This window comes from Chrysemys picta, chromosome 14 (assembly GCF_011386835.1).
Source record: "Chrysemys picta bellii isolate R12L10 chromosome 14, ASM1138683v2, whole genome shotgun sequence".
In the NCBI taxonomy this organism is placed as follows: Eukaryota; Metazoa; Chordata; order Testudines; family Emydidae; genus Chrysemys; species Chrysemys picta.
This window is the reverse complement of record NC_088804.1, coordinates 31629219-31639230: the sequence shown is the minus strand read 5'-3', so window position 1 is coordinate 31639230 and position 10012 is coordinate 31629219. Positions and strand designations below refer to the sequence as shown.

The window sequence follows — 10012 nt, the reverse complement described above, 5'->3', positions numbered from 1 at the left end:
GTATACATTACAACTTAAGCTATCTCCAGCAAATCCTGTCACAGGAAAATATATCCAAATGTTTCTGCTCTGGCAAAATTAACTACTATTACAGAATGGAGACAGAATATTAATTTTGTTCCAATAAAATTGGCTGGCATACATGTTTGTGTGTGCCAGGCAAGAGGTCATTATAGAAACAGCAAAACAAACCTCTCCACTGTTCTTGTTCCAGCACATTGCATTTAGATTTTAAAATCATGACTGTTGGATACCTTTCCTGAAGTGATGTACAATATCTACTATGCCAGCAGCTATATTCTTTCATGAAATGACTTTGCTGTAACTCTATTTCGATACCCATTTCAACATAAACAAACTTTAACAGTCCTGCACACAATGCCAAATCTCCTTCATTCCTAATTAAGATGAAGGCAAGTAGTACAATTCTCTAATTATCTTTTATGTCATATTTATTTTCTGGTGAATTATTAAATAATGATTAATAGCCTACATTCCAGTTGTATACCTGCTAATTCAGGAGGAAAAATATCAACCCTGTCTACTCATTCAGTTAATGGGCATCACTAATTGAAAAAATGTTCTTTGCACATACCAGTAACTTTCCAATCATTTACTTATTGAAAAGTTTGGCAACTGAAATAAAATGAATGACACATTAATGGAACTCTGCGGAGTGTGCATACTGCTGTGTGAAGCATGCATTCTCCTTTTTTGCAGACAACAGACTTTATCTCAATGACAGATAGATATCACCATCTATCAGTCTCTGCAAAAAAATAGAGGCTGTCAACAATAGCAGTTGAAGTTTGGGGATACTGATTACGTCCCAAATACGTTAGTTTTTATTATAGTTATTTCTGGCATGGTTTCTGCAGTGGGATAGACAGCATATTAACAACCTGACTTGAAAGTGTATTACTCTCTGAGGATCACAAGGGCCACAGTCTGCTGAGTCGGGGATGTGGTTAGGACAGTAGCCATCCCTGCATATTTGTTAATATCTAGCAACAGGTTTTGGGGAACCTGTTTACAAAGTAGTTATAAGGAGTGGTGCAGGGATTGCTGTTCCTAGGTTCCCCTGAAGCATTCTGGCCTATGCTCAGGGAACCTTTTTTCTGTGGTTGTAGCTCCAATTAGGGTGACCAGATGTCCAGAATTTATAGGGACAGTCCCGATTTTGGGTCTTTTTCTTATATTAGGCTCCTATTACCCCCTACCCTCGTCCCGATTTTTCACATTTGCTGTCTGGTCACCCTAGCTCCAATCTGTCATCCCCAAAGTACATCAGGAGAAAAATAAGAATTTGTCCCACAATGTGTATATATGCTGTAAGTTCTACCAATCAGCTGTCTTTTAGCTATAGTCAGTACTAGAAAATTTAGGATAGCTGTTATGCCCATACTGCTTTTTTTTTTTAAATCATGTATTCTAACTACAGTATTCTTACAGCTAAACTTCACCACACATTTACCGAGGTACAGTGGTTATGATATAACTGAAGCTAGCAGACACCTAAGCTATTAGACTTGAGGGGAAAAATATCTAGAAACAACTGCCACTTTGTTTACAATAGAATGCCAGACTGTTTACTATACAATATGTTTCTGACACCAAACTTCATAATCATTATGATCCCCTTGTTAGCACTTTATTACAACATACAAATGCCTCTGAGAACCATTGTTAAAAAAGGAAGATAAGAGAATCTACAGTATATAATTGAATTTAAAGACAAGAATTAATCAGTTCATAAACTACCATACATTAATCTCATTGAACAGTTGCAGGAATCTAACCTCTAAAGTTAATACAAAGGTAACTGGAATCCCCCGGTGAGAACTATTCATACCCATTAATTGTTGCAATACAAGATACCATAGGTCTGAGTCCGCTGCCTGTTCTTCAGTATTTGAAATGTGCTTCTCGGCAGAGTGGAGGACACCGCTGGGACTCATTTGACTCTGACTTTCACATTAATTTCGTTGTGCTGTGAAGAGCAAAGACAAAATCAATGTCCATCAGTGATTATTCAAGGTAAAATATCTAGTGATATTGAATACCAATGGCAGTAGTGAGCATTAAACTTACTTAAGGTTTGTTGAGTTGACAGAACCATTTATTCCAATTCCACTTCATTGTCTATGATGCATGAGCATAGAAAAATAACACAATTATGAAAATGCTGGATTACAATGTTTGGCAATTTAGATGTTAAAGTAATGAATGTATTGTGAATAACACTCCTGTAGCAGTGTACCGGCTCAAGAAAGGATTGAATCATGCTATGATGCAACACACCTCTATGCTAAAAACATGCTACACTTTGACTATATTAATTTTTGGTGATGGACAATTTATTTGAGGCGTGTGGCTGATCTGCACTTAGAAAAATTGGCAAGAAAAGTGGCAGCTCTCCTGTCCCAGTCTCTTCTCTCATTGTTCCCCAATAAACAGTGAGTGAAGGCCTGGCCTCATTGAAGACAATGGGAGGTTTTCCACTGATTATACTAGACCAGGATTTCACTTTATAACTTCTAAAAACTTTGCAAGCATAGCAACAAAGGGCATGAACTGAATGACTATAAGGCTTTTGTTGCCAGTTGTTGTGAGCACTTCTCAAAAGTTTCCCCCTGGGATCCTTATACAACCATCCTCCTTTCCCTCAAAATCTCACTGTTATTTTGAAAATACCATGGGTTATAGCTTAGATAGCTTAGCACATATTTAGCAATGGGGGATCTGATTCTCCTCTCACTCAAACCAATCAGAGTAAATCAGAAATAACTCTAGTATAATCAATGGAGATGAAGATGGTTAGAAAATATTCCACAAACCAGAAAATATTAATTAAAAGAATCAAAATTCTTTTTCTCAAAAAACAGAAAACAATTTTTATCAGCTGTAAGCTCACTGTTTTAGCTATAAGTAAGTAAATTCAATGGAGGGGATGATAAAAAGGCAAAATTTTCCACATCTGTCACACACACAATTTGTTTAGCTGAAAAGCCAGTTTTCCATTTAAAACAATTTTGATTGAAAATTTTTCACCAGCACTAAGTAGCACAAAATTGGTGTGACAGTAGCATCATCAGGATGAGATGGTTAATTCCTCTAATTCTGATAGCCATGTACAAGCATTAGTAGAGGTCCTAGGAACCAGATTGCTAAAGAGTTTTCCATTGGGTTCTTCCAGCCAGTGTCCAAGAGGTGACTGATATCTAAGTAGCAGAGTGGTATTTCTAAACAAATCAAATATATTCAGAACACAAGTAGGTTCACATGCTAACATCATATGAGATTCAAAACAGACTTTTCATCCGGAAGAGATATTGACTAATGCAACACTGAGTCAGTTAAGTGTCTATGAAGCCTAAGAATAACATAAGGGGATTCATCTACTCAGGACGGCATTCCTGACAGACAACATTGGAGGCATTTGGACAGTACAGGGATTGGATAGCACGTATATATCCAGATAGATAAGTAAAAATTTAATATACAATTGGGGTTACCATAAAAAAGTAATAATTGAATACTTATTGTAGAGCTTAAATACACTAGTTATTGGTTAGCAATAGTAAAGAAATCACTGCTGATCAATATTCCACTTTTCTCTGTTAGATCTAAAGGTAGCATTCACTCAGATAGCACTCACCCATAAAATGAAATCAATGAGGCCCCATCTTGTACGGTGATGAGCACTTTCAACAAAGTGCTGGGGAGTCTCAGAGATTTCAATGGATGTTGAGGGCATTCAGCACTGCACACAGGATCAGGTCTTATATTATGAACTACTGCCCCTTCCCCCCGCACCCCGCTCTCCTCCAGTGCTGTCATTGTCATCGGAGTGACTATTTAAAACCACAGGGGATTCTCTCCCAACATGCTGGTCATGGAGGCTGCCATCTTGAAATGAGAAACTAATTTTCCTGAAAATGTATACCCACATTGACCCTGAAATACTGCCCAGTAATGATCCTAATAAATCCTGCTAGTCACCATCTGAATAAAATTGTCAATCTCAGTGGCACATCTATATTTACAGTGCACTGGAATCAGATCCCAAAACAACCAGGCACGGGATCTTACACCAACAGCTTTCCTTCCCCATATCATATGTGGGGAGGAATAATGACGTTAGGAAACGGAAGAGGTCACTGTGATAAGAAGTCACTGAACGTGGGAGAAAGGCTTTTACAGGTGTGTGTACCCTCTCACTGCAATGAAAGCAAGCCTAGTTCCTAAATAGGAATCACTAGAATGTTTTAGTAACACAAAATCTTTGAGTTTTTCCCCACTTGAAGAGGAAACACTGTTCACTGTTTTGACCTATAGCAAAGAGACACAGGGAAAGGAGAACTAGAATGGAATTTAAAACAAGAACTCTGAAAAATATAAGCCTTAGGGGAAGGGAATTTTCTTTTTGTTTTATGTTCATATTTTATTTTTATTCCGTGTTTTGTCCTCATTGGCATTATAACGAATTAAATTCTTCTCTTTAAGTAAAATTCCTAATTAATATTTATTTATAACCCAATTATAGTTTTGCATTGCCCTATAAAAAGACTATGTTTGTATATGTTAATCTCTGCAGCTGAACATACAATAAAACCCCAACAGTGTCTCTTTGGTACCATAACTGCTTTTATTGTCCTGAAGTAGCACAAGCTTTCAATCCACAGTCTACAGAGTACAAAATAAAGCCCCAGTCCTACAGTGAGATGTGCCCAGAAAGAAGGTGCAGCAGTCTGGGGGTGTGAATCACAATGGGAGACTTAGGCCTAAGAGCTTTTAACTCAAGAATAGAGTTTTATATGCAGGTTTACTTTACATTTAAGCCTTTCAAAAAGTTGTATAGGAACCCTCCTCCTAAGTGCTGCTAGGAAATGACCCCCCCCCCAAAAAAGTGAGAGAACTAAGTTGAAGAATTCAGTTAAGCTAATGAAGAGAGAGTGAGGTCATGTGAATAATAGAAAATAATCTTTTTTTATTATAATTTACGATATGCAGGGGAAAACTGGACTTGTGGCCACAATAAATAAAATTATTTAATGCTAATACTTTGCAATTCTATTGGCCATCCATAAATCTCAAATCTCGTTACAAAGTTGGGTAGGTATATTCTCTCCATTTTAAAGAAGAGTAAAGTGAGGCATGCAACATAAAATGGCTTGCCTAAGGTTGTAAGTAGTCAGTGGCAGAGTCAGATCTAGAATCCAGGACTCCTGCTCCCAAACTCCACTCACAATACACTAAACTGTGGCTTCCTTCAGTAGCAGAATCTGTGCACATAAAGGACAATCCGTGTGCATGCTACTGAAAAAAATTAAAATGGTGTTCAGTGTCATAACTTTCAGCTGCTAGCTTCTGCCTGGCCCAAATGAAGGCCAAAGATATCCTGAATGTGAAAGAAAATATTTGCTGTTTGTAAATTGATTTTTGTTTCCCCTGCTAAACTAAAATCAACCATGCAGATCCAGCCCCGTCAGTTTAAAATGTCATGCAGTGCAGCATAACAGTCATTCAAGTGACACTGTCATTCAAGTGATCTCATAAGTTAAAGGGGACATGCCAAGGACAGTCTTGTACAGTGATGTGAAACTAATATTTCAACTAGCATCTCCTACAAAAATGTCCACCCTTAAATTATTTTCTTAAGTGTGCATAAAGATGTGTGTTCCTAGGGACAGGAAGGATAGAGGAATTGTGGAGACTGTTCATTTGTTTTTCAATGTAACCACAATCACTCTCTCTTAGCCATAGCCAAAGAAGGGAGGGAGCACCACTGAGCAAATACACTTGAATTAAGCTTATTTGTCAGAAAGGTTTCTATGAGGTCCCTAAAAATTACACTGACTATATTGACAGTTGCGTGCAGTGTTCAACTTGTGTTCTTTGATATGGGAGTTGGTGGTCCACGGTGATGTAGAAGGCTTCAGGGTATTCTCTTGGGAAGAAGGTTTGAAAAGGCCTACACCTTGGCACAGTCTGTTGATGTCTAAATGAAAGAAAAGCATCGCTTTGCAAACAAGTTTATCAAAAGGGTTTAAGATGGGTGTTTTGGCAGTATCTGGAGAAGGGGCAAACTCCATCAGAGTCATCTGTTCAACTCCTCTTTCAAATTGGTGGTAGAATTGGAGCTACTGCCCTCCCCACTTCCCCCAAACCTCACTACAGTGCTTTCTACAGCTCTGATCTTCGTAAAAACAAACATTCAAGACATACAGCCATTTTGCCATTTGAGTAGTAAGTTCAAGTTGGAGAGGGAAGGTAGCCCCTCTCCTTCCTCTCACCATGAAATAATGTTACCATGTTGGCAGCTTCTTCAAAACATTTGGCCAAAGAAAAGCTGGTGCAATTGATTTGCATCAATCATCTAATAAGCTGCTTCTTACCCGGTCATGACTATGATTCACAACCCAACTAAAATGCCTACATTCTTCCAGTGTTTGTCTTAATGATTACTATTCCACCAACTCTTTTAGAGTAGTTACCAGCTTTAAGAAACTCTTTGTCACATATGCCTTTGTGAAAATGGCAGCAATAAGCTCATAGGTGTTCTGTACTGCCACTTATGCTAAAATTGCTGCGTATCTTGCTGGTCAAAGAGTCTGAAACCATAAGGGAAGCAGTGGCAGTGGAAATCAGTTTTAATAAATTGTCATCAGACTCTTGATTCAGTGTGTCATCGTTGCTTGCACCACATCTCAATGGCCGAATTAAAACATATTTCTAACCCAGATAGATATAAATTGCAGAAAGGATCCTTTCAAAAATAAAAATAAAAAAGAGCTGAAGGCCATGTCATAAAACGCCTCCACTTCCTCCTCTTCTTTGTTTGTCATCTTCCTGGCAAGATGAGTTGTCTGACAAATAATTTATTTTGAGAGCAGTCAAGAATGCAAAAAGGATTAGCAAAAAGAAAAAGAGTCATCCTGGCACTACCAGGATCAGCGGCAGCAGTAAAATTGGGAAAATGCCCAGTTTACACCATTTTAAAGCGTAATAGAGCTCACAAAATACTTTGTCCTTTCCTTAGCACAAGATGACTTCGGTATATGACTGAACTGTGCTTATGTACAGTAAATAGGTAGTTCTCTGTTAAAAGCAAATGTTGATTACTGTCCATGAGTATGGCTTCTAAATAGCTAACTGATACACTGTATTGTTATTTGTTAACTATTTGCACCTAGAAGCTCCAGAAAAGTTTGTTTACTTAAACATTGGATTCAGTGGGAGCAGAGCCAGCTGCCATATATTATGTCAGTGACTCTCTTTTAAATATATTCCGTGTTAGCAGATATTTTGACATTTTCCTTTCATTTTCTGCTTATTATTCTCATTCATTTAAGCTGTGCACCTAGCATTCCTGCATAGCTAAGATCAGTTTATGATTTGTGACCTTCCTTGGAGGTTTTTAAGGCCCGGCTTGACGAAGCCCTGGCTGGGATGATTTAGTTGGGAATTGGTCCTGCTTTGAGCAGGGGGTTGGACTAGATGACCTCTTGAGGTCCCTTCCAACCCTGATATTCTATGATTCTATGATTTCACATCTCCAGTTTTCTTTTCCTCTTCCAACTCTTAGTCCAGCTCAGTTACTGTCTTCTGGTATGGTACTTTTCTGTATGCTGCAATGCCCAGAGTACTCTTTTCTTCTGTGAAGAAACCCACAGATGTTCTTTGTCTCCAGCTTTGCACAGGGATTTGCTGAAATTAATCACTAACTAGTTTCAGTCTTTCACTGGAATCAAAGCTCATATGGATTTTTTTTAAAGGTTTAGTCAAAAAAATTGCATTCTTTAAAGAATTGTAGAGGATGCTTTTACAATTTATAAAAAAAATGAATTTTCTTTTTAAAAATATTGTTAAAAAAACAAAACAAGAAAAATTGGCCCCTCAAAATCTATGTAAATCACAAAGGACCCAAAGTATGCACAGATAAGTACTCTATTTTTAATTAAAATAGCAATATCCAGATCTGTTGCTGGCCTGGCAATATGCTTATGTCTCAGAAATCAAAGAACAGCATCTGAGGAGGAAAACAATGGAGGAAGCAGGTCATTCTGGGGGAAATCTCTATCCACAGACAACCCCTCTCACTACAACCTCATTCTAGTCAGATGCTATTGGCCCTCTTGGAATAGGGCAGAAGAGCGATCCTTGGAAAACATAGGTGCTATGTCATCTACATGCACTTGTATCTTTGCTAGAAGGTCACTTTTCCTACAGCTACTGTCAAGTGTCTGCCATAGCGGTGTCTATAAGCCCCGTCCTCCATCTCCAAAAACAACCATCTCAGCAATAGTATCATAGACTTTCATGGTTACGTCCATGGTACTGGTTTATTAAACCGTAGGTGAAATCCTAGTCCTAGTGAAGTCAATGGCACAACTTCCACTTACTTCAATGGCGCCAGGATTTCACCCTGTGTTATGCTACCTACTCTCGCCTATTAGCTGAGGGGGGCAGCAAGAATGGCCTATTCTCATGATGGATAACAGCTATGGTGTCGTGGTTAAAGTAATGGCTATGTTCAGGCACAAGAAGCACTGATACTTCAATCAGTGGCACACCCACAAACTCCTGAAGGGAAGGTTTTTGTGAAAGAGAGGGGTTTGCATTGCTACACCCAGTCTGCAGTGACCCATTGCCAAAACACATCATTATGGAGCTCAGACTATGCACCTGGTTCACCATTGGAAGAGGTCTTTGTTTCTTTGCTTTGTGTGTATTTCTTCTTGTGTGTACGTAGAGGAGAGGTAAGTCAGTTTACTCACCAATTCTGTGCTACAGAATTCCTTTGTTTGACAAAATATTTGCACAGATCGCAAATTTATATCCTTGTGCGAAAGTACAGCTGGATTTCTGTAGGCACCCTCTAAATACTAAAAGTGGAAGTTACAATAGGATTCACTTTCTTTCTGTTCCAAGGAATCCAGTATCAGTCTTTACCATAAGATAGTTACACACAATTAATAGTTTCAAATTCCTTTTACTGAATAACATTCCAAAGATAAACCATTACAGCACAGAAGTTACAATGCATCCTAGCTAGACTAATGACACTAATGAGAGACTTGTTATTTTCCTTTAAAATGAAGTCTATAACACAGGGCCTAAACCCTACAAAATAAATACAGGGATTGAGACTTCTGACAATCAGAGATCTTCTGCTTTCATGTAGGCTCACCCTGTGTATTCTATTGACAGTTTAATAAAACATTCAGTTGTCCTACATAACCAGCTGTTTCAGCATCCATGCTATTGAGTACATACTCAACTTCAAATAAGAAAAATTCCTGACAATGACTGTAGCGGCTAGGCTCACACATGGTCTTTGGTTCAATGATGTTATACACCTCATGATGACATTTGGCCTCCAGTCCACATTTCCTCCTGTATGGTGTTTTTCCAGTCTCAATCCCACTGACTTCTGTGAAGTTACAGGAAACTGTACTAAGATCCAACCTACAGATTCAGTCTGGATTCCCCCGGGCAAGTCTATCTCCTCTCTACTGGATCTGACTGGTGCTCAACATGGCTGAAGTTTTGTATCCCTGAGAGAACTCACTAGTGATTAGTCAGGAGCATGCAGCTTCTAATTAAGGGTTTTATGTGTATACAGGCAGGAATGTCTTCCCTTAATGAAGCCTTCCACACCACCTTCAAAACAGCTACTGAGCATGGTTAGCAACTTCCTGCACTCCTCCTTCTACTGTGCTGAAATAGCAACTACGTACTTGTATGTGGTCACTCAAAGGCGCCATACTGCCACCTTGTCTGGGAACGTTTCCATATCAACACAGAGCAAGTAGAAACAGCAGCTGTAATTACAGCAACAAGGTATTTTTGTCTGTTTGTTTTTTGCTGAACACCATGAAATAAGAAAAAGAAAAGGTGGCTGCACCAACATTTTACACATTAAAAATAATTAATTAATTAATGGAGATATCCCATCTCCTAGAACTGGAAGGGACCTTGAAAGGTCATCAAGTCCAGCCCCCTGCCT

The 10012-nt window shown here is 38.6% G+C and overlaps 1 long non-coding RNA gene across 2 annotated transcripts in view; it reads right to left on the bottom strand.

The window, feature by feature from the left end:
• Positions 1–1609: 1609 nt before the first annotated feature.
• LOC135975574 (uncharacterized) overlaps positions 1610–10012 on the bottom strand; it is an 86604-nt gene continuing 78201 nt past the window's right edge. Inside the window, exons 3-4 of one of the 2 annotated variants that reach the window (XR_010592491.1) lie at positions 2092–2142; positions 1610–1990 (exon numbers count right to left, since the gene is read on the bottom strand). This is a non-coding gene — a long non-coding RNA (uncharacterized LOC135975574). The remainder of the gene's footprint in view (positions 1991–2091; positions 2143–10012) is intronic. The other variant, XR_010592490.1, reaches the window with a different exon arrangement.